The 25,777-nt window shown below is 36.9% G+C and overlaps 2 long non-coding RNA genes across 2 annotated transcripts in view; one reads left to right on the top strand and one right to left on the bottom strand.

The window, feature by feature from the left end:
- LOC113953598 overlaps positions 1 to 14,645 on the top strand; it is a 15,827-nt gene extending 1,182 nt beyond the window's left edge. The window contains exon 3 of the long non-coding RNA XR_003529935.1: positions 14,636 to 14,645. This is a non-coding gene — a long non-coding RNA (uncharacterized LOC113953598). The remainder of the gene's footprint in view (positions 1 to 14,635) is intronic.
- Positions 1 to 23,643, bottom strand: part of LOC113953597 — a 28,165-nt gene extending 4,522 nt beyond the window's left edge. Inside the window, exons 1-3 of the long non-coding RNA XR_003529934.1 lie at positions 23,551 to 23,643; positions 17,200 to 17,375; positions 14,589 to 14,718 (exon numbers count right to left, since the gene is read on the bottom strand). This is a non-coding gene — a long non-coding RNA (uncharacterized LOC113953597). The remainder of the gene's footprint in view (positions 1 to 14,588; positions 14,719 to 17,199; positions 17,376 to 23,550) is intronic.
- Positions 23,644 to 25,777: the final 2,134 nt, after the last annotated feature.

Here is a 25,777-nt window from a genome sequence, read left to right as displayed (position 1 = left end):
CCCTGGAGATACCAGACTGTCACAAAGACCCCCTGGGCTCGTGATATGACCGTGGTGGAACGACCTTTGTCTGGGGTGACGTAGCCCACAGAAGACCCCTTTGCCTGTGTCAAGGGGCCGAGGGGGATACCCACTCGTGAGTGCTGGCAGAGATCCAGCTATGAGCTGCTACAAGAAAAGAAGAGAGAGAGCCTGCTGCCTTAGAGACATTGCTGCTCTGAAGAAGGGATCTGTCCTTCTTCCCTCCCGGACTTTTATTTGGAGGGGAGAAGAGATCTGATCCATTGTAAATACTTATGTCATGGTAGAGATAGCTAAGGTTGTATATAATGTATTGTAGTATTTATTTGTACAGTCATTGTAATATATTCCGTTTCCCCATTTTGAGTCCGTGTGATTGTCTGGAAAACACATCTTACACCAGGCTGAGATGTGGGAGGGGGAATGGAGCTAGGGAACTAGATTTTGGGGTATCTCAAACCATGACACCCCCGTACATGGTTGGTCCTCCTGGCTGCAAGGGAATAGCTCAAATACACTGTTGAGTCAAATGGTATTGCTGTCTATAATCTCTTATCTGAATATCTATATGAATCTATAAATACTTAGACTTGTGGGTTTGTGTGATAATTTGATATAGTGACTACCACAGTTGCATGTATTTTGCTGTAAGGGACAATATAGGCTGAGAGAATTGGGATTTTCAACCTGGAGAAGAGAAGACTTAGGGGTGACCTAATTTTACATTCCAGTACCTGAAGAGAACATGCAAAAAGACAGAGAGGGACTATTTATAAGAGCATATTACTATATGGACGAGTGGGAATGACTTCAAATTGAAAGAGAGTAGGTTTAGACTAGATACTAGGAAAAACATTCTTTACTGTGAGTGTGGTGAGGCACTGGAAGAGGTTGCCAAGAGAAGTCATGGATTGCCCATCCCTGGAGGTGTCCAAGGCAATGTTAGATGGGGTTCTCTCAACCTGGTCTAGTGGAAGGTGTCCTTGCCCATGGCAAGGGAGTTGTAACTGGATGACTTTCGAGGTCATCCTTGAAACCCTTCCAACCCAAACCATTCTATGATTCTATGATATGAGTTGTTCCTTTTTCATCTGTATTAAACTGGGACGTGAAAAGTTTGAACATCTATTCTTCCCCCACTCCTGGTTAAAATCCCAGTTCTTCCCTTACTAGTCTAATTATTAGCAAATTGCTAATAATAATTGCAGAATAAGTAGAAAAAGGGCTAAGACTGTTGCAGTATGAAAGCTTGCTTGTCAAACATACACTTTAGTCAACAAGGATTGCTCGAGAAGCCAAACTAAATGCTTGTTTAATGTAATGAGTTAACTGGGGAGAACACTGTCTTTTAGGAAAAGGCACTCTGGCATTTTCTACAGGCCACAGCTCCTCTCTCAGCAAATATTACCAAAACTATTGCCAAAACCAGAAGAGGGACAGACAAACTGAGCACTCTTCCCCAGTAGAGCCAAAACCTTAAGATTACTATTCCTGCTTCAAGCAGGAGAATGCTTATTCAATGACTTGAGGTCACTCAAGAAGGTGGAACTCTGGATTACTTTACTAGAGGTTTCAAGATACTATCCCCAGAGATACTTTTGTCTTGACATTCTTTACTTGATATATTTACTGTGGAAAAGAAATTGTTATGACTATTCAGCAATGACATTTTTTGTTTACCTCAACTGCAGTGTATGTTTTTAAACACACCTAGCAGCCTTAACTCACAGTGACCAAAAAAAGAACATGCATTACAACAGTGTGCAGCAAAAGATGTGTTCATAGATATCAGGTTGCATGAGGAGTCCCTAGTCAGTGGAAATACAGAATCTGAACTTGAAGATTATGCCCATTGGAACATCTATTTCAAGCAGTTCCAGGTACTTTTGCAATAGTAGGTCAATGTCAAGAGTTGAAAGATATTTCTGGGTCTGCTTTTTCTGGTCTGCTGAAAGCCTGACTTTGTAACAGATTTTCAAAAGAATTTACAGAAACTACATGAGTAAACAAACAATTATAAATGTGTTTTATACATTTAAATGTATTTTATACATTTATACATATAAATGTGTTTTATACATTTATACATGTGATAACAATTATAAATGTTATCACATTATTCTTACTGATGTCACCTCTAAATCTGGCTTCATTTTTTATTTCCTCTATAAACTGTGTTTTTAGTATGCCCTGTAAGTAGACATTTAGCAAGAAGAGTTATGTACTAAAGTTTTTGGTAATTCCTTGAGGTTGTGTATAAATGATAAAGGAAAACATGATAAAGGAAATCCAGATTCACATCTGCCAATATGAGTTTGTCTCCCTCTTCTGATGAAATATGTCTTTGGCCAGCAAAAATATGTATTTTGCAATCTACTCGAAGAACAAGTCCTTATCTTAATTGAAATATCCAAAATTCCTATTCTGAAAATCATTTCCTATTTGGATAAAAATAATGGCATTGTTATGGGACCATTGTCATGAACTGGTATTTTGTTGACTGAATAGTAAAATGAAACTCATTGAATTCTTTATTTGAAATAAAACTCATTTACTGTTACCCCATTCTTAGAGACAAGATTCTACACATATCAGTCACAGCTACTGTGAATGTAACAGCTACTGGACAATAAACAACCCTCAGTTAATACTTTTCCAAAGTAATCCCTGTACTGTTTAGCATATAGAAGAATAAGTATTAATGGTTCACCTTGTGTTACAAGTCATCTAAATCACACTGGGTTTCCTTTGGTAGACTGAAACTTTTACGAACAAGACCACAACAGACAGATGATGTGGGTATTCAGAGAAATACTTATTGTGCTAGGATTCAAGTACTTCCATTGTTGTCTAGACTTTCACAAATAAAGAGTAACATGACTGAACAAATCAAATAATTTTATTCTAAGATCTATTATTGTTCAGAGAAATCTTGACAGGTTTATTTTTAATCCATGGGACTAAAGGTGTAGAAAGTAAGGAGATTCTACTAATTTGAGAACAGAGAAAAGAATGGCCACTAATGCCAAATTTCAAATGAGAAGACAAGGTCACCTCAGCTCCTAAGCTCACATGTGCATGCAGACTTTGCTTTGAACCTGTCTTACAAATCCTCTTTCCATGACTCAATTCTGTGCAAAGAAATTAGGTTGTGGAGGGTAAAATGAAGCTCCAGTGTGGCTTGGCAAGCTCACCACCTGGGTGCATGCTCAGGATGGTTCAATACCACGTCCTGCAGCTTGGACTGAGGAAGTTTACCTGCTTCATCTATATATTTAGAGTGCACATGCAGAAGACCTTGTGTGGAGGTACATTTGTCTCACATGACTTCTCACACGACTTCTTTTTTGTCGTCAGCATGGCTAGCAAAGGGAAATTATTTTGCTTTTTCCCCTCCAGTACAATTTTGGAAGTTACCACAATTGAATGCAAAATCCTATCTGCCTGAGAGAAGGTAAGGAGGACTTTCAGAATTTGACCAAGAATTTAACCAAGAATACAACCCTTACTGCAAGGATTCTGTTCCACGATCTTTCTCATGCTGCCTTTACCTCTGTCAAACAACTTGTGAACAAGAATTTTCCAACAGGCCATGATCCACAGGACACTCCATACTGAGGGTGTAAAAAAAAATAACAAAGCTAAAAAAAGATAGGCAAAGGTCACTGTGTTCATACATCTTCTAAGATGACATTTAGAACAACTAATACAGTCTGAAAAAAATTGTGTAGGACTTTTTAATGAATTCAAGATTGGTCCTGAAACACTTGAGATTTTGCTGTCAACAGAAACCAAATATTTCTGGGCTATATTTTTGCACTGGTATGTTGGGAACTGAGTTAAACAAGAGAAACTAACATTATTGTGGAGGTTTATTTTATTTATCATTTACTATTTAAGTTTTGGTACATTTTTCAAGCAGGCATTTCTTTCTCTTTTTGCCTCTGAAATTTTTGCTAGGTGCCTAAGTAAGTGCAAAGGATTAAAAAAAAAAAGTACTGACATGCACCACCTTGCACCAACTACTTTGCCAACAGAAGTTTTTGGACAGTAACCTTTAGAAGGGAAAAACTGTAAGAAGTACGAGAGGTGTCCCTACCAGCAGCTGGGGGGTTGGAACTGGATGATCTTTAAGGGCCCTTCCAACCCAAACCTTTCTATGATTCAATCTACGACAGTGTTAGAATATCATATACCACTGCAGCTGGATGTGAAAAAAACCTTGTGGCTAGAGAAATTGGGATTAAACAAAATGGAAACTCTGAACATAGTTTGTGACATTTTTAATATTGTTTAACACAAAGACCACTGCCATGAATACTATTTGGTCATCCTTATTAAGCAGGCCAGAAGTAAGCAAACACCACCAGCAATTGCTGACCCAATACTTTAACAGGTCCTATCTGAAAAAGAGAGCATGGTGTGTCAAATATTTTCAAAGCAGAATAAATAAGGAAAACAAGGATAAGGAGGAGGTTGTTAAAGCCTTAACACTAAGAAAGCCAGGCTAAAGTCCTAGTCCTGCTGCTAACTGAAGGCTAGCCAACATTATTCCAATTTACAAAAAAGGTGTGAGGGAAGACCTTTGGAGTCTAAACTCAGTACATAGAAAAGTTATGGAGACGAGGCTGAAGGGTGACCTCATTGCTCTCTGCAGCTTTCTGAGGAGGGGATGTGGAGAGGGATATGCTGATTTCTTCTCCCTGGAATCCAGTGATGGGATATGCAGAAACAGCTCAAAGCTGTACTAGGGAAGGTTCAAACTTGTCATTGGGAAGCATTTCTTTACCCACAAGGTGGTCAAGCACTGGAACAGGCTTCCTAGAGAGGTAGTCAATGTCTGTCATTGTTTAAGTGGCATTTGGTCAATGACTTTAATAACATACTTTAACTGTTGGTGAGCCCTGAATTGGTCAGGCAACTGTAACAGACGATTGTTTTAAGTCCCTTTAAATTGAAATATTCTAATCTAATCTAATCTAGTCTATTTCATTCCATTCTATTCTATCTGCATCCAAGAAGAGGGTTTTTTTCCAATGAGAATACGATTTTTCCCAGTTACAGACAACCATTTTAATAAAGCATTGCTGCTATTTTTAATTTTTATAAATAATTTAGCAACAGTGTTCTTCAGGCATCTTGCACCTCTTACTAGCATATTTAGTATGTTTATACTTTGCCTATAAAGGATCTAGGAGTCTCCACTTTACAAATCTCTTGCTTTACTCTTTCTTTTAGCTAGGATTCTCTGGCTGTGGATAATATTTTATGTTTTTGATGGCAATCCACTGTGGATCATGTGTGTTGCTCTTGTCATATTCCTGCAGTTAACACCTTGGACTTACAGAGGGGCTTTATTAAATCCTCTTGTGGTTGTTCTAACATTAGTGGTGTACAAATATAAATTCACTGATGAAAAGTAGTGAACTTCAAATAGGACTCATTTAACACATATGTGCAAGAATAATTTGGTGTATTTCATTTGGATTCTACAGATATCTAAGTGCCTGAGAGTAACATTAAGTGAAAAAATTTTCTCCATAATTTAACATCACAGACAAAATATGCTTCAAATGTTCTTCACCAGGACCAAAAATTTCACATCCCATGCCCTTTCAGGAACTTCAGAATGACTTTCAATGGCATTTGTTGCAACGGCTTTCATACAGATCAAGAATTATCGTAATGCAGCGTAACCTAAAAACCACTGTATTCTGTTCTTGGTCTGATTTCAGAGTAGAGGGACTCCTTTAATCACACTTCAATTACCACCAAACTCCACCTATAATGCTTCAAGCAGAACGATATTCAATCTATAACTTTTAGTTGCGTTTTCTTGCCTGTCAAGTGTGCAAAGTTTGGCATCTCTCCTGGGGAGTGTGAGCTATAATTATTTTGGTTGGACTTAGAACTGCTGCTAAGTAAGAAAAAGTCTTTCACCATAATTTTTGTTTTGCTTTGCTCTCATTTAATTCTTAAAACATAAATCTTAACTGTACAGACACTGACAGCTCAAAATATGTAATTCTATAAACTGGAAAAGTCTGTTCTTATTGAGGATGTGGAACCCTGGATATTTATACACAATTGTCTCAGATATACCAAAAGTCCACAGAACTAAAAGCTTTACGTCTTCACATCTTTCATAACAAGGTTGCAACTGGTGCATTTTTGTGGGGGGAACCTAGCTGAATTCAGGGTCTACCTGGATACACTTTTTCCTTTGGCAAAGATGTCACATTCTCTCATTTAAAAAATACATTTCTCTTATAAATATTCCTCAGGAACAACTTTAACCATCTAATGACTATCAAACCATCATTGACATTATTTGTAGCTATGTATTTTCTATGGCACCTTTAGGATGAATTAAAATTTGTCATCTTTTGACCAGCAGCTTGGGTGAAATGTGTCTTCTCTTTGGTATACAATAGGTGAAATGTGCATAAAACCAGCAGCTAGAGAGCTTGTTAAGCCTATAACTTCTCTGAACTTTTTCTTATTCTTGTTACTGTGCTTGTAGCCACATTGGGCTTTTAAGATTTTGAGTTGCAACAAACTAACGTGTGAGGTTCCCAGTAAAAGCAAACGAGTTGCATTTCTCCTAGAGACAGGAGCTTTTTGAGTCTTGCTTTATCACCTGTTCTGTTGGTATTTTTATCTGACCAGGGGTGACATACCTGTGCAAGGCTTTTCTTTTTATTCCCTCTTATATTTCAAAGCTTTTTTCCTATCTCAGACCTGACACTGACAATCCTTTTGTGTTTTCCTCGGTGCCTCAGAGGCTTAATGTCCTGCACAGTAGCTGAACCTTTAGAAATTTCTTCTGTACCTCTGCAGAGACTGCTTCAGTAAGGGCCACAGAGCTGTCACTGTGAAAAGTGAGAGACCCCTGTGGTTAAACATTCTCTAGTGTTTTTGTTTCTGAAAGTGACAGCAGAATGGATAAATGGATTTCTTTCAGCCATGACATCGCCCTACAGATGTACATCATCTTCATGGGGTCATGTAATGGGATGAAACTGTGCTGGGAAGTTGGCTAATTCCTCTCATTTCAGTACAGGTAATTTGTTTGTTGAAGGACTTGATAGCTGACAACTTGAACAAAATAAATTGTTGGTAAGCCTATTAATGTTAAATAGTTAAGCATCTCACAGAAGCATGTTAGTTAAACACAATTAAACATTTATTGAGTGTCAAATATCAATGAATGATGTATAGAGCATTCACTAATTGACTAGAAATTTGGGGGCTACTGTGGTAACCACAGCGAATGGGAAATTCACTACAAATACAATGCGGATTATTTTTGAGGCATTTTAAAGCCAATTTTCCATACAGCTCACTGTGAGCTGAATAGTCTTATTTTGTAATTAATTTAGGGCCTGCTCTTCCAAATATTGCTATGAAAATCTACTGACTGTAATGGGATTATTCAAAAACATATGTGCTCCCTGCAACAGTAAAGATTTGCAAGTTATGGACATTCATCATGAAAAGTAATGATGATTTTATTTTATAAGACTACTTCCTTCCTTCAGCCTGTGTCCTCTGACCCTAGCAAATTTCTCACTTCTGAAAAAGATTGCCTGAATTTTTCTTCCTTATATGATACTGAGATGTTTCTTTTGTTTTTGGTGGGTTTTTTTTTTGAGAACTCTGTTTTGTGTAAGCTTAGTTGTTGATGATTTCACATCATTGTTCATTTATAATACTTTCACATGTTTTTTTAGAGGGATTGCTGTTTGATGTTATACCCTATAACCTTATAATCTTACAACATGTTATTGTTACAAATTTACATCATGCATAAGAGACATAGGGAGATTTTTTGGTGATAGTACAAAAAAGTCTTCTTTTCTGCGTGTTTTCACTTGTCACCCTGCTAACACATAATACAGTTTCCTGAGAAATTTAACAGGGGACTTACAGTCACCGGTAGTATAAGATGAGGACAGTCTGCAATCCGGAAAGAAGGTATATTTTAATGGTTTTTGTGTGCAGATTAAATTAAGTTATCTAACCTTATGATTAATCTTCTACAACTAGAAAAAATGAATATGTTGGAAGGAGGTGGTGGGTGTACAAAAAATACACAGGTGAAAAAATAATTTTTTGCAGTTAAGAACTGGGACATGAGAATTTTGCATCTCAGTACTGACAGGAGATTTCTACCATGTAACAGCCCTACTGGAAGCATTAAGATGCAGCTACGTAATTTTCCTGATGCTTTTTACATGATATGCGCTGAAAGTTGCCCACAGGAATTTGCCCTATCTATGACAACTTCTGTGCCTGGAGAGTTTGCCATATCAGGGCCTTAGTGCTAATAAGGTCTACTTTGTCATCTTTGATTATAGCTTACAATTTTGAATGAGGAGAATAGCTGATTTGTTTATCTGTTATGTGCTGTGCTTCGTAACCCTTTGTACTGTTTTGAACAGTCAGTAGATAGTTAATGGATGAATGGGACAACAGTGAGCAATTAAAATTTTTGCAGTGGAGAAGATAATCACTCATTTCTCGTCGTGGACAAATCAAACGGAAACCTTAAATCTTGGGTAAAATCTGATGTAATAGATCTCTGCTTAGAAATTATTTCCTGTTCATTTCTGTTTCTCTCTCTGAGCAAATATAAGAATAGTTTCTAAAATCTTTTACTCCACCTTTATTCTCTGCATTGATGTAGCAAGTTGGAAGGATTTGGAGGATTTGGCATCTGAATTCTGTGCTCAGTGACAGTGTGGGGCCTACAGAAGTACTGATGGACAACAATTAGAAATGAATGGCTGAAGAATTATTTCATCACTTCTGCAAGCTGGGAGCACAAATGGTAAGAGTGAATTTTTTTCACCAGATTCACAGACTGAGTCATGTAGATTGATACTGTGGCTATTGAAAACCTGCACAGTAACAGGCACTGGTAGAGATAAACCACGCTTTCTGAGACTGATTTGAACACTGAACAGCAATAAACATTCTTCTTCAGAGAAACCAGTGAACACTGAAGGATTTGACAGACAGGTATCTGTGTGCATTCAGAGGCACACAGGGCTGTCAGAAGGCGAAAGACAAGATTTTGACAGATTTGGTGAGCGTCTCATACTGATTGCAGCTGATGTGTTTAGCCTCTAAGATGCATTTCATGTTTGGTCTGAGCAGCTTGACAAACCTACAACGATCTTCTCGTTCTTTTATTGTCATTTGAAAATTACTGTCATACATTTGGAATCCAACCCATATGTTGTAAAGCAGCCAAAGTTTGAACTCATATAAGGTAAACTGGTGAAGCAGACCTTTTATTTTCTGTCCATCACAAAATGTTGTTGAGAATTTTTCGAAGTGTGTGCAGCTGGCAATACAGAGAAGACTGAATGGTTTAAGTGGCCGATGCAGTTTCTTATTGATAACTGGCACGTTTACCACAGAAGCTCTCACTTTACATATAACTAGAATTTGGCAAAGTTTTACTCAAACTGTTGTCTAGGACTTTCAGACTGGGGAAAAATTAAATACTTAACCCATGCTTATGCCCCTCATCTGACAAATGATAGTAAAGGAAATTTTAGGCCAAAACTTTGAAAAGTAGCTCCTTGGTGTTTAGTAAGGTGCCTGCACTCACTTTTCTTGAGCAGTGATACTGGCAGGCTAATGCAGTTTAACTTTGTCCACACAAAACCTATCACATGCAAATGATAGTGGCAAGAAAGTGTATGTGCAATCTTATGTGTTGACAAAGTGAGACTGGCTTGTGATCAAGAGACAAAAAAAGACTCACCAGGCAAATTTAGTATAGAGATAAGATAGAGAGCAGTCCTTTAATTTGAAGGCCTTCAACCATGGGAGTATAGCACGGTGCATGCACAAGCGTCCAGGGGTTGCACAATTTATGGTATTGTCCATCCAATCCCAGAATTATCCACTCCCCAGATCCTCCCCCAACACGCCCTTCAAAACTGAGTTGGGGACCTCAAGACCCCTGTCCTCCCTCATCTTCCTCTTCTTCATGGCATGTACAGTCCTTTGGAGCTCCTCCAAGGTTAAGGGCTTGAAGGTTGTTTTGTCTATGATGGATCTTGTTGTTCAGCCTAGGGTGCAAACGTTCTTAAACAGAATGAAGACCTTCCTTGAGAGAAGCCTAAACAAGCTAAAGAATTTAGAAAATTCCATATGAAAGAGGGAGAAAGGATTTAGCATGTGTTAACTACTGTTCTAAAGTGTGACAAATTATACAGCTACGCTAAAATCTGCATTTACCACATAACTACTTCTAAAATTTACAAAAAGCTAAAAATTCTAAAAATCCAGAGGCATCACTTGATATCCTTTCAAAATGTAATCCAGAGTGACACTTGATCAAGATAAGTTCTTGTGTCTTGAGGGTTCTTTTTTTTTGTGGTTTTATGTATTTCCAATGGCAAGAAGCTTTTAGTAGCACAGCTTTGAAAACACTTAGACTCAAGGGGATTTTATCAGAAGCTGCACTCAGGCTGTGAAGCCATCACAATAATGTCTGCCTCCTCTATTAATAAAAAAAAAAAATGAAAAAAAAAATGAAAAAAGGTTTAGGGGGTCCAATGTGACAAAAAAAGGCAAAAAAACTAATAAAAAAAAATATTTTTCTTACACTTTGGGAGTAGGAAATAGACCAGACACTCTGTATAGCCAAATGCAGATGAAATATAACAGCAAAAGACCAGGATAGCAGAAAAGTGAAATTAATTTTTTACACCCCTGTTTCATCTTGAAAGACTTTTGTTTCTGCTCCAGAACCCTTTTTTTCTTTTTTTTTTTTTTTTTTGTTTTGGTTTGTTTGTTTGTTTGTGGTTTTGTTTTTTGTTTATTGTTTGTTTGTGCTTTTGTTTTTGTTTATTTGTTTGTTTGTTTTGTGCAGATGTATTGGGGTTTCAAATGGTTTCAAACTGAATTGATATAAAAACCAGCATCGAATAAGTCATGAAAATATGTAGTAAAAAATCATGCAAATTTGGTAAGAGTTTAAGGAAGCTCAAAACCCAAATAGCTGAGCTAGTGAGCTCTAATATGTAGTCTCATGATTAAAGCTGCATTAGTATCACAGAATTAGAAGATGATTAGTGCAATACCAGTTTTTGAGGAAGGTTCCAGGAGATGTCATGATAATGACAGACTAATTGTATGAAACACATTGCTGGGCAATCTTCTGAAAAAAAAAACCCCTGTTATTCATATGAATAAATAGTAGACATTAAGGAAGAGTTAAGCAGATTTGGTTTAAAAACCTACTGTAGTTCTTTGAAGAAGACTGTAAACACATGCACAAGGGATGGGCATGCCAAGTTGATATGCTCTGCTTGGATTTCTGAAAGTTGTTTGACAAAGTCCCTTCTCAAAGGGTCTTAGAGCAATTCAGCTGTTGTGCCATAAAGGGGAAGGCCATTGCATTTTTAAATAACTGACTCAGAAGATGGAAAGCAGAGAGTTGGAATAAATGGTCAGTATTCTCAAGGGGATAAGGTTGGCAGTAGAGTCTCACAGTATGTGCACTGGGTCAACTTTGTCCATAAATGGTCAGGGAAAACGGATGAACAGGAAGGGGACAAAGTTAATGTCGATAGTAATGAAGTAAATACAAAGGCTGACGGTGAAGATCTGTGCAGGGAACAGGTAATAAAATGGCAAATTATGTTTCCAAATGACAAACAGAGGAGGACAAACAGTATGTAGGGAATTATTAGGAAAAAAATGGGCAGATCATTGTCACATGAGTTTATAAAGCTGTAGCACATCCATGCCTTGAAAACTCTCCATGGTATCTGTTCCCCCTTCTAAGAAGTGGGAAAATAAATGAAAATAACTATACAAAGAATCTACAGAAGACCCAAAGGTGTGGAATTGCTTCTGTAAGGGAAGTGATAAGAATTGAGGAAAGATCTTCCTTTGGGAGAGGAAGAAAAAGGATAACTAAGGATATTTTAAAACAAATATATCAAATCATAAATGGAATGGTGGCTAACATAGATGCATTATGATTTGGGAGTTTCTTTTCATAGAATCATAGAATCATAGAATCAGATGGGTTGGAAAGGACCTCTGAGATCATCAAGTCCAACCCTTGGACCACCACAGTTGCTAGACCATGGTACTAAGTGCCACGTACAGTCTCATCTTAAAAACCTCCAGGGATGGAGAACCCACCACTTCCCTGGGCAGCCCATTCCAATGGCTGATTACACTCTCTGTAAAGAATTTCTTTCTAATATCTAACCTAAACCTCCCCTGGCGCAGCTTAAGGCCATGCCCTCTTGTCCTACTGCTGATTGCCTGGGAGAAGAGACCAACCCCCACCTAGCTACAACCTCCTCTCAGGTAGTTATTATTAGTTTGCTTATTTTTTGTACAAGAACCTGCCAAAATTGGTGATTTTATCATGCACTAGATCTAAAACAATTAGGAAGAGGTGGTTCTCCTCAGAGTACATCGTTAATCTCTGGAGCTGCACATGTTTGACTCAAGGGAAAACTGGAAAAGTTTGTCAAACAGAAATTAGTAATTCATTATTAATAGAGGGATATCCTATTTATTAATGAATTACCTAACTGCAATTTTTTAGGGTATTAGGAGAACTGATTCATGATTGTTCTCTTCTCTAGACATCTATTGGCTATGATTGGACACAACAACATCCTGAACTAGAGTGGTATATGTTGCTCTCAAATTTGTTAGATTCCTTGATTCTGGAGAGTAGTTGAACAATAGTTTCAAATACAATAGGGAGGACAATTGATTTACTCTTTTTTGGAAATATTTTGTGACAGGACATCTAACATATTCAAGAAGGTCATACTTGATGAATTTTCTCCCTTTTTGCTTATCATATTGTTTAAAAATAGAGGAACCAGTTGATTAAGTTTACTGTGATGGTTAATTAGTGTTTTGGTAAAGTTAGTCTCAGTAAAACAATAGACATTGGAGGGAAATTCCCTTTGAAGTTTGGGAAGAGAAGTAGTACAAGATCCAGATGAAGCCTTTAAAAGACATTAATAGAGTTTATCATGTAAACAGAAAAAACCCAAACCAAATCAAACCAAACAAAAACCACTTAGGGGAGCTTAGAGGGTAAGAAGCTTACCAGCTGCCAGAAAGCTAGGAAAGAGCAGCACTAGCAGTGCAGCTTGCTTCCATGCTGTCTGTTCGATTCCTAAATGCATGGTGCTATGTAATTTGCAATTAATCTACCTAAAAATTATAAATGGAACACATTAGACATCCACTGAGACTGCTGAGAGAGGAGTCTGGCCCAGTCATCATAGTTATCCATGCAAACAATAGCTGTCATACAAGATTAGATTACTTGCCAGAAGGGTCTGATGAATTACCATCTGACTATAGCTCCATATTTGCATCTTACCCAGAGCACTGCTTACCTATGCATAAATACTGGAAGCATACTATTCACTGTACATGAAATAGGTATGAATGGAATCATTATCATATAATTATATATTAAAAATATTAAATATTGTTTTAAATTTGAAATAAGTTGCTATTTGGTCACACGCAAAAATAGTTTCTTAATGAACATTTGGATTATTCAGTTACCACTTGCAAATTTATAGTTAGTCTTGGACAGAAAATAGGCTATAACTCCTCTTCACTTTTTTAAAAGAAATACTTTCTGATATTTACAATTTATTGACACAAGTATTTGGAGATTTTCCTCAAAACATAAGAAAAAAAATTTTGTTATTATTTTAATAATAAATAATGAAATGAAAGTGGGCTGAGTGGCATTTTTAGCTCTAAAAATTTTTACTGCCGTGTTTTTGAACATCACTGCTTACTGCTTATTTCCTGTGAACAAGCATTCATTCATTCAGTGCCAATTCTTCTATAACAACAGAATAAGAATTTGTAATGCAGAAAAATGTGAACCAGATAGGAAGGACATGGCCTAGTTTTGCTAAAATCAGCATACCTGTCAAATGTGTGTGTCTGTACCTGTCAAATACCTGTGTGTGTGTCTGCGTGTGTGTCCACGTGTGTGTGCATCTGATTTCAAGATAATTAATGGAAACTTATGTTTTGCTGATTCTGAACAACATTAAAAGCATTAAAAGCAAGATTTATAGCTTATCGGCATTACAGGACCATTTTCTTGGGATATAGTGGACCCTGCAATATAATTAAGCTCCTCATATTTGTTTTATGGAAATGGCATTTGTATGAACAAATTGAAGAATTATTTGTTATCTGATCTCTTTGTACATCCAGGTTCCTAATCTGAGTGTACAGACATTTGGCCACAGACACCAATATCTACTCTTCCAGATTCATGGATTTAATATATCTGCATGCAGCTTTGCGGTACAGCAGAAAGACATTTGTCTTGTGATTGAATCTACTTATTTATGTCTCTTGAATGATTAAGGCGGTCACACAGTTGACTCTGTGATGTGAGTACCTAGGGAAAGTATTAACTGAGAAAGACCGTTTGGAGAAATATATTCATCCCTTTTTAAAGCAATGAGAATGGTTGTGACTTAGAACACTTTTGCTATAACTCAGATGAGGAAGTCTGCCTGTACCTGTCATGGTGTAACATCTTATTCTCTGAATGCCAGACTTCTGGAAGGGCTTTTCCCAATATCTCTGGAGGATAGCATTTCAAAGCATAGGATTTCCTTCTCCAAGGAAGTTCTGATGTCACAAGAAAGACTCAGAAAAAAAAAAAAAAAGACGAATCGAACTTTTCCACAGAAGGAAACTATTCTGGCTTGAATACAGGAAAACAGGACTGAGCAACACATAAAAAATACAGTCTCAACAGTTGGCAGACCCTTGACTGAACATGTCCCCCAGGGACTCTACGAGTATAAAATTGACATCAGAGTGTGGGGTGGGGTGGTGGAAAGCCCTGACAGGACATCTTAAATTCCAGCTTTCAGGACTGCAGACTGTTTTCTCCCTCCTGCAAAATCAGTCATCTGAAATAAACACCTCAGGTAGAGATGGAGGATCCTGGGGCTCTTGACTTTGGGAGCTTGAATTCCCCAGAGACCCCAGCTGCGAGCTCATCTGCATGGCCAGGCTTCTCTGCAGCCCTAAGGACCCAAACGCTGAGATGGCAGAAAGCAGGCAGGCATCTTTTGGAAGTTTGTTGAAAATGAAGTGACTCTGTGAAACCTTCTGGGTCCAGTGTTTCTATATTTTTCAGTGAAAAACTGTTCACTTGGAAATTTCTTGACCAGCTTTTTCTGGAGGCTGTAGTTTGGGTGAATTAGACACGTACTATGAGAAATGACAACGGATCATAGGGTTGAAAGGAAAACTGCTGATGGGAGAACAGCTGAACAAAGAATTCAAATAATGTTTTCCATGTTTTTCTTTTTTTTTTTTTTTAATGTTGTAGTTTGTGTTCTCTTTTGTATTTTCAGACATGCAACTCTAAATCATAGCTCATGGTTGCAAGGCAGACAAGCAACACGAGTGATATTATAGATCACAGCTAATTTTGTGATTTCTTTTTTTTTTTGGTCAGGTAAGATTTTGGGCTGGATAGCACAAATTTACGGAATATCATTTGCTATTTTTACTTTTTTAAAAAATGGTTTAGAGGAAAATGTATTTCCAAAACAATACCCAATTGCAATCAGATGTTTATGTATAGAAGTAGAAGCATGAGTATGAAGAGAATAATGGAAAACATTGTTAGAGGGCTGCTTGGAGAACCAGCCATATAATGTCTTTGGGGATTTATGGCAGAACTTTCTTTGAAAACATGGGCAGTATTCAGATGGCCTGAATATTTTCTCAACCACATGGGGGGAGTCACAGACGCTCAGAAAAAATAAAAAAAAAAGAGAAATCTGGGTATCTGGGCAGACACCTCTATCTGAAAATTAGGGGTTAGGTAAGTTGCCTACTTAAAAGATCAAGTTTTGAATCCGTGCACACTAATTACATCAATTTTGAAGGAGAAATAACTTTAAACTGTCTTGCTTGGAAAAGATTTAGAGTAGTTGATAGAGCAATTACCATAAAATGGCTAATCTATTGCAGGTGTGCATATACTTGAGCATATTTAGTTTATTCAGCAGAGTTCATCCACCTTATAAACTGGGTTGGCTCAAAGCTTGCAGGCTCCAGCTCTAACAGGGATTAACAGCATGGGTTTCATTACAAGTTTCTTGCCAGCAAAGAGGTAAAAACAAAACTTCAAAATAATTTTCCTTTGTTGGGAGAACCCCCTAAAGGAATTCAGAGGAAATGGTGTTGTCTGTCTGACACAGTTACAGTCAGCCAGCAATTGTGTCTCAGCAAGTAGTACTGCAGTCACTCAGTAATTTATGCGCCTCATGCCTTGAGGGCTATAAAATAATCTGTATGATATACAGCAATAGGTGAGTTGTTAAACAAAAGGATTGAATGCATGTAGGGGTTCGCATGGATTGTGTGTCACCCAAGCAGCACCTATGTAACAGGAAATGTAGAGTAGCTGCTCCTGTAAGGAGAGGTGTGGAATTTTTTTTCCTAAAATCTTCTGCATTATCTATGTTTAGAAAATATATTGCTATACAGAGTCTGCACTGATTTAAAACAGGGCTAAGTTACAATCAATAGTACATAAGTAAAGTGTTATCTGAGTTAAATCTCTTGGTGTCATTTGACCTACATATTGTAACATATTTCAGGGCTGAAAGGAAATGACCTGACTGTTAAAGGCATTATGGCTGGCAGAGTAACCAACCCAAGTTCCACCACAAGTCCATGAAATGGTGGCATGGGCATCGTGACAGAAATTCCTAGAAATGTTGAACATGCTGTGGGGCTGGGCACACTTCGATATCAGCAGACAGACTGAGGAGAAGGGGTTAGGAGACTGCCTTTCTTCTCTGCAACACGTAGCTCTGATCACTTTCACAATCTCTGTATAAAGACCAGGCCAAACTTAGCCCAGTCTCCAGAGAAGCTAAATGTCAGCAGGTACTGAACAGGTACTTGGTCTCCAGTTCCCATGATTTAGACATAGGTGAGATTAGGAAGACATGAGGCCAGTTGATCAGTACACACCCTGATCTCAGCTCTTATGCACAACATGACTCATATGCATAATATGCATTGAATTCAAGCTACAGCTAAAAAAATGTATGGAAATATGATGGATGCAATGTCCAGTGTCCTAAAACCAGCATTTACCTTGGTAGTGAAATATAACCTGGGCTGACTAGTGCTGTCTTCAGCAGCCTCTGGTGGTCAGGCTCCTGCAAGAGCTCAATTTACTCTGAAGCTGCTCTTTTCTCAGTAGAGCCTTCAAGAAAGGAAGACAGCAGCAGTGCCTTTTCCTCAGTAGACAATTCATTAGAGGGATGACTCTAAGCAACAAGAAAAACAAAAAAACACACTGCTTTTTATGTGTCAGAATTCTCCCCAGATACTGGAAAGGATTGCTCCACTGCATCATACTGCATTCTGCATCATTATAAAGGGCTTATTTGTGTTTGTCAATGTCTTTTGTGCAGTGATAGGTTCCTCTGAAAATTCATAACTACAAAGTGTTTCTGTAGGCTGATTTTTACACAATATAGTTTTGAAAAGTATAGGCTCAACTACACTAAAAAAAATGAAAGTATTTTTAGTTGACTAATAATGCCACACAAATATTACATACAGGATAGAGTCTGGACTATGTAAAACTTTTGAGAATATTCATGCCAAAAGCAAAACACTCATACAGAGATATATGGAACTTTTTAACCTAGGTGCTTCATAGAGTGTCTGTGTGTGTATGTTTGCCCATGTGTTTCCTATTTCTCCTCATTATTTTTCCTTGATTTAATGCTCGCTCTTCTCCCATGGCTTCTACTGAATTTATGAATAGCCGTTGAAGGCACAAAATATTTTCTCTTGTTCACACAAGACTAGCCAAAAGACACAAGAATTCATGTCTGACTAATAGTTCATTCTCATTTGCTTTGCCCCTTGCCTAAAGTTCTCTCTAGAGGCCAGACTGGAGGTCTTCTCACTTAGTTGTTATAGAAGTTTACAGAGAAGTACACCCATCCACCTGTAGTTAGTTGCTGGTAAAGTCATCTAGCTTTACTCCAAAGTTCATTATATTCTCCTGCATCGAATTAACTTTACAGAAGCCACAGTAAAGTGCTGAAAGAGTGTGACCTTATAACACCTCTGGTGTGCAGAGAGATTTGTTCTTAGCTAACCTGTTTATCTTCACATGGTACCAGGTGCTCAGCCAGGCCAACTGTAATCTAGCATTGATAGATGCATAGCTGGGATACACACTCCCAATATTTTTTAGCTAATTATCTGCTTGTAAAATGAGAGACATCTTTTGATTCTCCTTAATAGTGAATTTTTTAGAAGAGAAATTTGCAACTTTAAAAATCAAAAATACAAGATTTTAGAGGAGGGTTATAAAATATCCAGTTCCTTACCATTTTCATCCTTGTGAAAATTGAATGCTTAGGAATTTTGAAAATCTATCCACTTAGTTACCTAAATATAAGCAGCCAAAATTTTTCATCCTTATTAAGAAAGAGAAAGATCCACTTATGTTCGCTAGTTGATGTTATAGAGAGACTTATCTTGAATGGTCTCTGATACTTATTTGAACAGGAAAGATTTTCATTTTAACTGAGTTGTATTAACATTTGCTTTCCTGTCAATAAGATCACAGAAAAGAAATGTATTTTAGAGCCACTGGGAGGAAACCTGGTAGAAACCTTCTAAGTTTTCTAGATTTCAGCCACTGTTCTAGTTAAGTCTGCTGAGATAGAAAATCAGGAAATAAAAAAAAGTCAGCTATATTTTTGGCAGATGAATAACATCTGCATCTTGTTTAGCAATGACAATAACAATAGACATGAGACACTTGAAAAGTTCTTCCAGTTTGAAAATTCCAAATTAAAACTTTTAGATGCTTCCAAAAGGAAAATATTTTTAATCCCCTTGGTTTTCTTTCCCAGAACTTTTCTTCAAATATAACAAATGTTAACCTTTTGCATAATTTCCCATGACAGCTTAAACTACCTTCCATGAATGTCAGTTACACACAACACTTTCATAAATGTTACCTGTCTAATAAATTTCTGGGTATAAAAACCCTAAGATTTTAAAACAAAGTGTATGAAATTGTCACTGGAGATCATGTTTTTAGAGGGGAAGTATATTTGGGATGAGCGTGTAAGAAACAAATTATAACAGAGAAGCAATAAAAAGAAAGTTCAACAGTGGCAGGCTAGAATGCGAGAAGCAGAAAGAAACTGTCAGATGCAGGAGCTGAGACTTGTTTTGAAAAAAGTGCTTTCTGGCAAATCGTGTTCCTATGAATGAACCTGCCTAACCTGCCAAGCAGGTTAAAGCAGTTTTGCAGAGCTCAAAGATTTGCACTGAGCACTTGAACTGTCTTCTAACAACCACATTTGAAAGACCATAATTTCAAAGAAAAATCTGTATGTAGAGTTAATAATATAAAGTCTTTAGTGTTACTGGGCTGGATTTTTTCTTTTGAAAATTAATATTATGATACTTTTGCTTTGAAAATTAATATTGTGATAGTTTAAATCAACAAAGGAAGTCTTGCTCTTACTGTTCCAGGAAGCTGTGAACAGATTGGTTTCTATCATTAGAGTATTGTTTATGACAATGTAATTTAAAATGCTCTGTTAATGCCCTAGGATTTGATAGGAGCAATGGTAATGTTTAGCATCTTCAGGTGCTTTTCTGCAAAAATGTTCCACATATTTTATGGCTTTGTGATAGCATCATCATTAGGAGGCACAGTAATCACCACTGGACTGATGTCATCTCTGTTAAAAGAGTGCAGTGTAGTAACAGGGAAACTAGTACCTGATTTTGAAAGATTTTGTGCTAGTTTGTGGTTTTTTTTAAAGTCTCTACAAGGGCAACAGTCTGTAAGAAGTTGCCTGAAGAAGTCAGACTATACTGGTTTTATACAGCCTTGTCAGATTTCAAAATTTTTCTGATTAAATAAATTGTGACTCCTTTCTGAAGCAAGGAAGAACTTGCCCATATGGATAATATAAAAGCATGTGATGAGCATGTCATGCCATGCAATCTACAGAAACTGTGTTTGGATTTGGAGAAAAAAGTGGGGAGAAAATAGTGAATAGGAATCAATTGTGTCACTAGTTATTTTCTTTACACGTTACAAACAGTTTCAATGAAAGAAACTTTCAAAAGCTGACAGTGCTCCATGACAGAGAGGACCATGTTACAGTGATTCTGTTGGTTTTTAGGTTGTTTGTTTGTTTGTTTATTTGTTTTAAATCAACTAGGCTAATATCCAGCCTGGATGAATACAACATTTTGAGGATTCACGGTGAACTTCAGCCTCGAATCAGAGCCAGGACATAATACTGTAGTACAGCCTCAGTGCTGTCTTTGCCTAAATGTCTTGGGTGGGATCCTGAGGCAAGAGATCAAAGGAATCAGGAACCATGTGCTTGTCTGCCAAGGACTATGGAAGGAATTGGACCATTTTTCTGCACTGAGACCAAATGTAAAGAGGTGGATTTGAAATGCAATGTGGTAATTTTCAGCCTAAAATCAGCAAACCCAGTAGTAAAGGTAGAGCAAGTAAAAGTGTTCTGAGCAGAAGGTGCAGAACTTCTGGCTGAACAGACTCTGTAGGAACCCACAACTAGCCTTAATTTCTGAGTATGTAAGCCAGGATTTGTCTCCTCATAGTTTCCTTTTTCCAGGCATGGATAAGTAATAATGGATCTTTGAAGAATACTTTGACAGTTGTACTACACAGGTTCCATGTATTATGTAAAGTACAAATAAGGCTTTTTCATGAATGATACCTTTTATAAGAGCAAGAACTCCCTACTTTAGTTTATAATTAAATAGATTCCTCTACGAGAAAAAAGTGCTAGTTTAGAACTAATGCCAAAGCTTATTGATTTTGTCTTCAAATATTCCCAGGAACATTGATATTGTTGGGATAAAACAAATTCTAAAGTATTTTCTACTTTCTGTTTTGTCTTTGTAATTGACATTGTGTCATTCTCTCTTCTGCTTAGCCTCCAACATTCTTTACTTCAGGCTGCCTGAAGTGTATAAGAAGTCCCTTTTGACCTTGGACATATTTTCACTTTATGTGAAATGCAAATTGCCACTTTCAATCTCAGAGGGAAATATGCTTTTGTGAGTACCTATTGTAGGCCTTGATTCTTCTTCTGGCATATCATCTAGAAAATGTCATACAAAATGGTTTGAGCTAAATGTGGAGCATCTGCAGCTTTGAAATAAGAGGTGGATGTGTGGGTTATAAAATAAAACCCAGTTACCAATGATATGCAAATTGCAAATTCTTCATAGCTTCCTTTGAATTTTGGTAAAACACTTGAGTACTTGTCTGAAGCCTCTTCAAATGTATTCAAATGCTTTCGACCCACAACAGCAACATTGTGATGGTTTTATATAGACTGTGGATAGTGGGCTACTCCACAGGTAATCTAAATGAAGTAATGAATCACGGTCAATTAAATATGGTTCTTAATCACCAGAGGCTCTTCAGGAGATCTTCAGGATATTTTTGAGACAATTTTTTCTATATATATTGGGGCAATATCCCATAGAAAATCTGTGAAAAATACATCCCCCCATTATGTGCTTGAACTCCTATTTGCATGATGTATGGTGAGAATATGAATATAGCATCATATTGAAGGTGAATATCCTTGTTTGCACAGCTTCCTAAATGTATCTGAGCTGATGCTGACACTTAGGATCCAACTGTCTCAACACTATTTCACCTTGTCATGACATCAACCTAGAAAGATCTATTATTATTTCAAAAAGTCGAAGTTTAACACTCCTAACCTGTGTCTCATCTGTTCAAGTGTTTGTGTATTCTTTGTTTTTTGCTTTAACTCAAAGGTATTTTCCTCTTTTCCTGCTATTTTTGTTTTGTCCACAACTTGTTTTGAGAAAACTATGTCCTTCTGCTGGGTGTTGTGCTTTGAAATGTTTCAATAGCTCTTCAGTTATCCAGCAATGCATAGACACTCAAATTCTTATGAAGTAAATAGTGGATAGAAAGACTACATGGACAAAGAGCAGAAACAGAATTTGAAACAGAGTTCAGATATTAAATGAAGCAAGTCTAGAGGATGTAGATGCACTGTATGGATGTCTTTACAAATATGTGCATAGTACTATTTCTGCCTTTTTCCCCTTTAAAGCCACTTGTTATTGAAGAAAGTTGCCTTTCATTCAGGTTTTCCTGCTACACTGGGAACAGGAGAAGACATTCTTAAAATATTCAACAAAATGCATAACCACTCGAGCTGCATTACCCACTGCATGCTTGCTTTGACTTCATCACTATTGAAGGGAAAAACATTTTCTTTTCCAATTGTAATTTTATAAGAAAGCTAATTGGTTTTGCCCTATGAGGAAAAGAAAGTATCAGATTATTTCTTTCCCTGTGGAAAAAATTAAAATTAATTATAAATCTGATATTGTCACTCAGCAGAAGATAAAACTAAATCTGTCATCTGGGTGACTGCTTTCCTGTCACACATGAAAGCAAGTGAGAGAGAGAAAGAGCTGTCTGTTTGCTCAGCAGTAGTCCATTTGAGAAGACAAAAGAAGAACTCAGCTTCAGCAAAGGTATGTCAAAGAGCAGTGCCAGGAGGCATTTTGAAGCATCCCAGACAAAAGAAAAGGGAGACCTCAAACTGATGTAGGCAACATTGCCATAAGCACAATTAGTACAGTTGAATTGGTACTAGAGAAAGGTACCTTCAGGTCTCAATTACTCGAAAGGTCTGAGTTACAAGAAAGGTTCTCTACTGGGAACAAAATCATGACTTACCAAAATTTCAGTATCAGTGTTACAAACAGGGCTTTCCATTCATTATATTTTCAATTTTTGCTACTCTCAAATGGAGATTTCTTCTAGTATTAACCCTAGATGAGCACTCCAGCTGCAGGTCAAAACATATATAGCAGTGCCTCCACCTCCCACAGTAGACTTTATTTTTGACTCAGATATGTGAATGAATGGGAATGTCTTTATTTTTTGGTTAATACGTAGCCTACTAACCATGAAAACACCTGCAGCAAAAGTTAATTCTTCTTTTTATACCAAACAGGATTTTAGTGGAACACACCTCTGAGGTTTAAACACAGAAAAGTGCAAAATTTTTTTATTGCTTCCATGAAAGGTAAATATTTGGGGAATTAATGTATTTTATTTAAACTAATTTTTTTAAAGCATAAACAAAATAGGTAATACCATGCAACAGAGTAATCTGTGCTTATCCGGGAAACGTTTGTGCCTTGCTTTTGTGATTTGCTTGAAGAGATTACTTAGAGCAATATACATTGCTTAGAGCTTGAAAGAGAATGGAAGAGTCATCTAGGGGGAAACTGCCCTGAGGAAAGATTTTGAAAACCTGTCTCAGTCTGAGCAACTCTGAAAGGAAAGGCAAAAAAATGGCCCCACAAAATGTTTTTGAATCTGGAAATGTAGTTGCCTTTAACAAAGTTACTTACAAGTCTTGTAGATGTCTAAGAATCAGAGAAATTTTGAAGGTTGTCAATTGAAAATAAGTTGTGGAAAATGTGTATTCAGGGAATGTGTATGCATGGAAGCACTGAATATATTTTTGTACTGTAAAATTACTTTCATGTGTGGAAAACCTCTGCTTTCCTTAGAGAAACAAATATACTTTTATACAAGACAATAGAAACTAAAGGTGAAAAATACTTCATTAGATCATTTTCTCTATGCTTTTCCAGTGATGACAATCACTAGCCTTTCAACTTTGTGCCTTATATCATCACACAAGCTTTGAAATTAAGTTTCCCCAAAAGGCACTACCAGAATTGTTTTATTTTATTTTTTCATACATTTCTAAAGCAGCCATCACTAGCGTCTTCACACAAAAACATATCCAACATAGGTACACTCTCAAAATGGTAATAGAGCTCAGTAATCTTCTCTGTACGTAACAGTCTCTTCATAAAAAATGTCAGGTATTGAATGGAGTCCAGAGCTCCTTCATGTACTTATCAAGTGGCAAGAATATGTCTGCTCCACTGCTACATCATTAGGAAATTTGAATATTTTGAAGGCTCCTATAAAAGTGTAGAAGAGTCTGAGATTTGCTGCCTGATGACTGATAGGGACTTGAAGATTTCTTTTTGCCTCTACAATAAAATAAATTTGGTTTTCCTCCTGAGCTCCGCTAAGTCTGTGTTGCCTAATTAGGTTTCTACTTTTACAGAGGCCTGGGGGATAAATGGCATCTTGGTTTCTCCTGTTCTCATCCTGGAATGCATTTCAGATTTATTTTTACTCGGGAATAAAATGCAGATAATTTTTGGGGCATGCTGCAGATGCATGTGTAACATATGGAAGACAAGCATAGAAGTACAGTCCAGTGTCCTTTCTGGTTTTGACTTCTATGACTCTTATTTTCTGCTGAAATAAACCCAAACACATATTTACAAGCAGAAAGAAGCTGTGGTATCTGTGCAATATTCTCAAAAAAATCATTTGGTCAAAGTTACTGTAAAATTATATAGAAAAACTTTGTTCCTGCTGGTGCTATCACTGTTACCAGTATCAATCAGATGTCAGTATACACAAAGTCACTGGAACTCATCCAGCATGAGCCAAAATAGAATCAGAACTGCAAGCTAAGTTGTTAGTTAAGGTATGGATAATAACTGAAGCTAGTTTTTTGTGGCTTCTGTTTGCTCATTCTAATTTAAGCTTTTGTTCTTACATGGTAGACAAGAGACTGAGTAGCTGATACTGGTTTCTGAAAACCCTTTTGTGGTGTAAAAAGTATCAGTTATATGCAATAAAGAGCCAGATAACTCTTGTCAGATGTCTGCAGTTCCATGAGAAACAAAAATGGTTTTCCAGTGTTTTCCTTTTTCCTCCCTTGTAAGGATGCTTCAATAATGGCTCTCATCACGTACCCACATTCTGCAGGTATCTATGGTGGGCAATTAGCAAGTCACTGTACAATGCAAAAATAATTTAAAAAGTCACCTCTGACAGTCTTCACAAATTATTAATAAAAGAAGAGGCACCAAATAACATTTTCCTTGTTATATGCGCATCATAAAAAAATTAAAATTAAAACCCCATCAACCAACCAACCAAAAAAGACCCTAAAAACCCCACAAAAAACCTCAAAAGAACACAATTTGTCTCAATTTATGAGACAAATTCAAAACTGTGTAATATTATCTTGACAAATTCAAACCTGTATAATATTATCTCACTTGTGTCTGAAGGGCTTTTTATTTCCACATATGACATCCTCATCACAGTGTGTTATTGTTATTTCTTCTTTGGGAACCTGAACACGTAGCCAAAGACATTCAGCAAAATCAGAGTAGCTGCTCTAATTTGGGTAGGCTTTGTGATACAATTCCTACTCTAAGTATTTAACATGGTGCATATATTTTTAGGACACAAAATCTATCTTTGTCTCAGTTTTATATTTTTTTTACTATAGGGGTTGAAGATTTATTCTGAAAAGGATTGTTTGTTTTTGGCTATTTCTCCCCCAGAACTGTAGCTTAATGTGCTATTTGTGAAACATGTAACTATTCAACCTTTACAGTACCATTAAATCAGGTGTGCATGTAGACTGTGAGCAGTAGCAAGCAACAAAAGAAGAGAAGATCTTTTGTGTGCTATTAAAACATCCATGGGAGTTTAACACCTCACATCCTGGTTTAGCGTTGATATCGAAAATTG

This window comes from Corapipo altera, unplaced genomic scaffold, assembly GCF_003945725.1.
Source record: "Corapipo altera isolate COAL_440 unplaced genomic scaffold, ASM394572v1 61281, whole genome shotgun sequence".
NCBI classification, from domain to species: domain Eukaryota; kingdom Metazoa; phylum Chordata; class Aves; order Passeriformes; family Pipridae; genus Corapipo; species Corapipo altera.
This window is presented reverse-complemented; position numbering and strand designations above follow the sequence as displayed.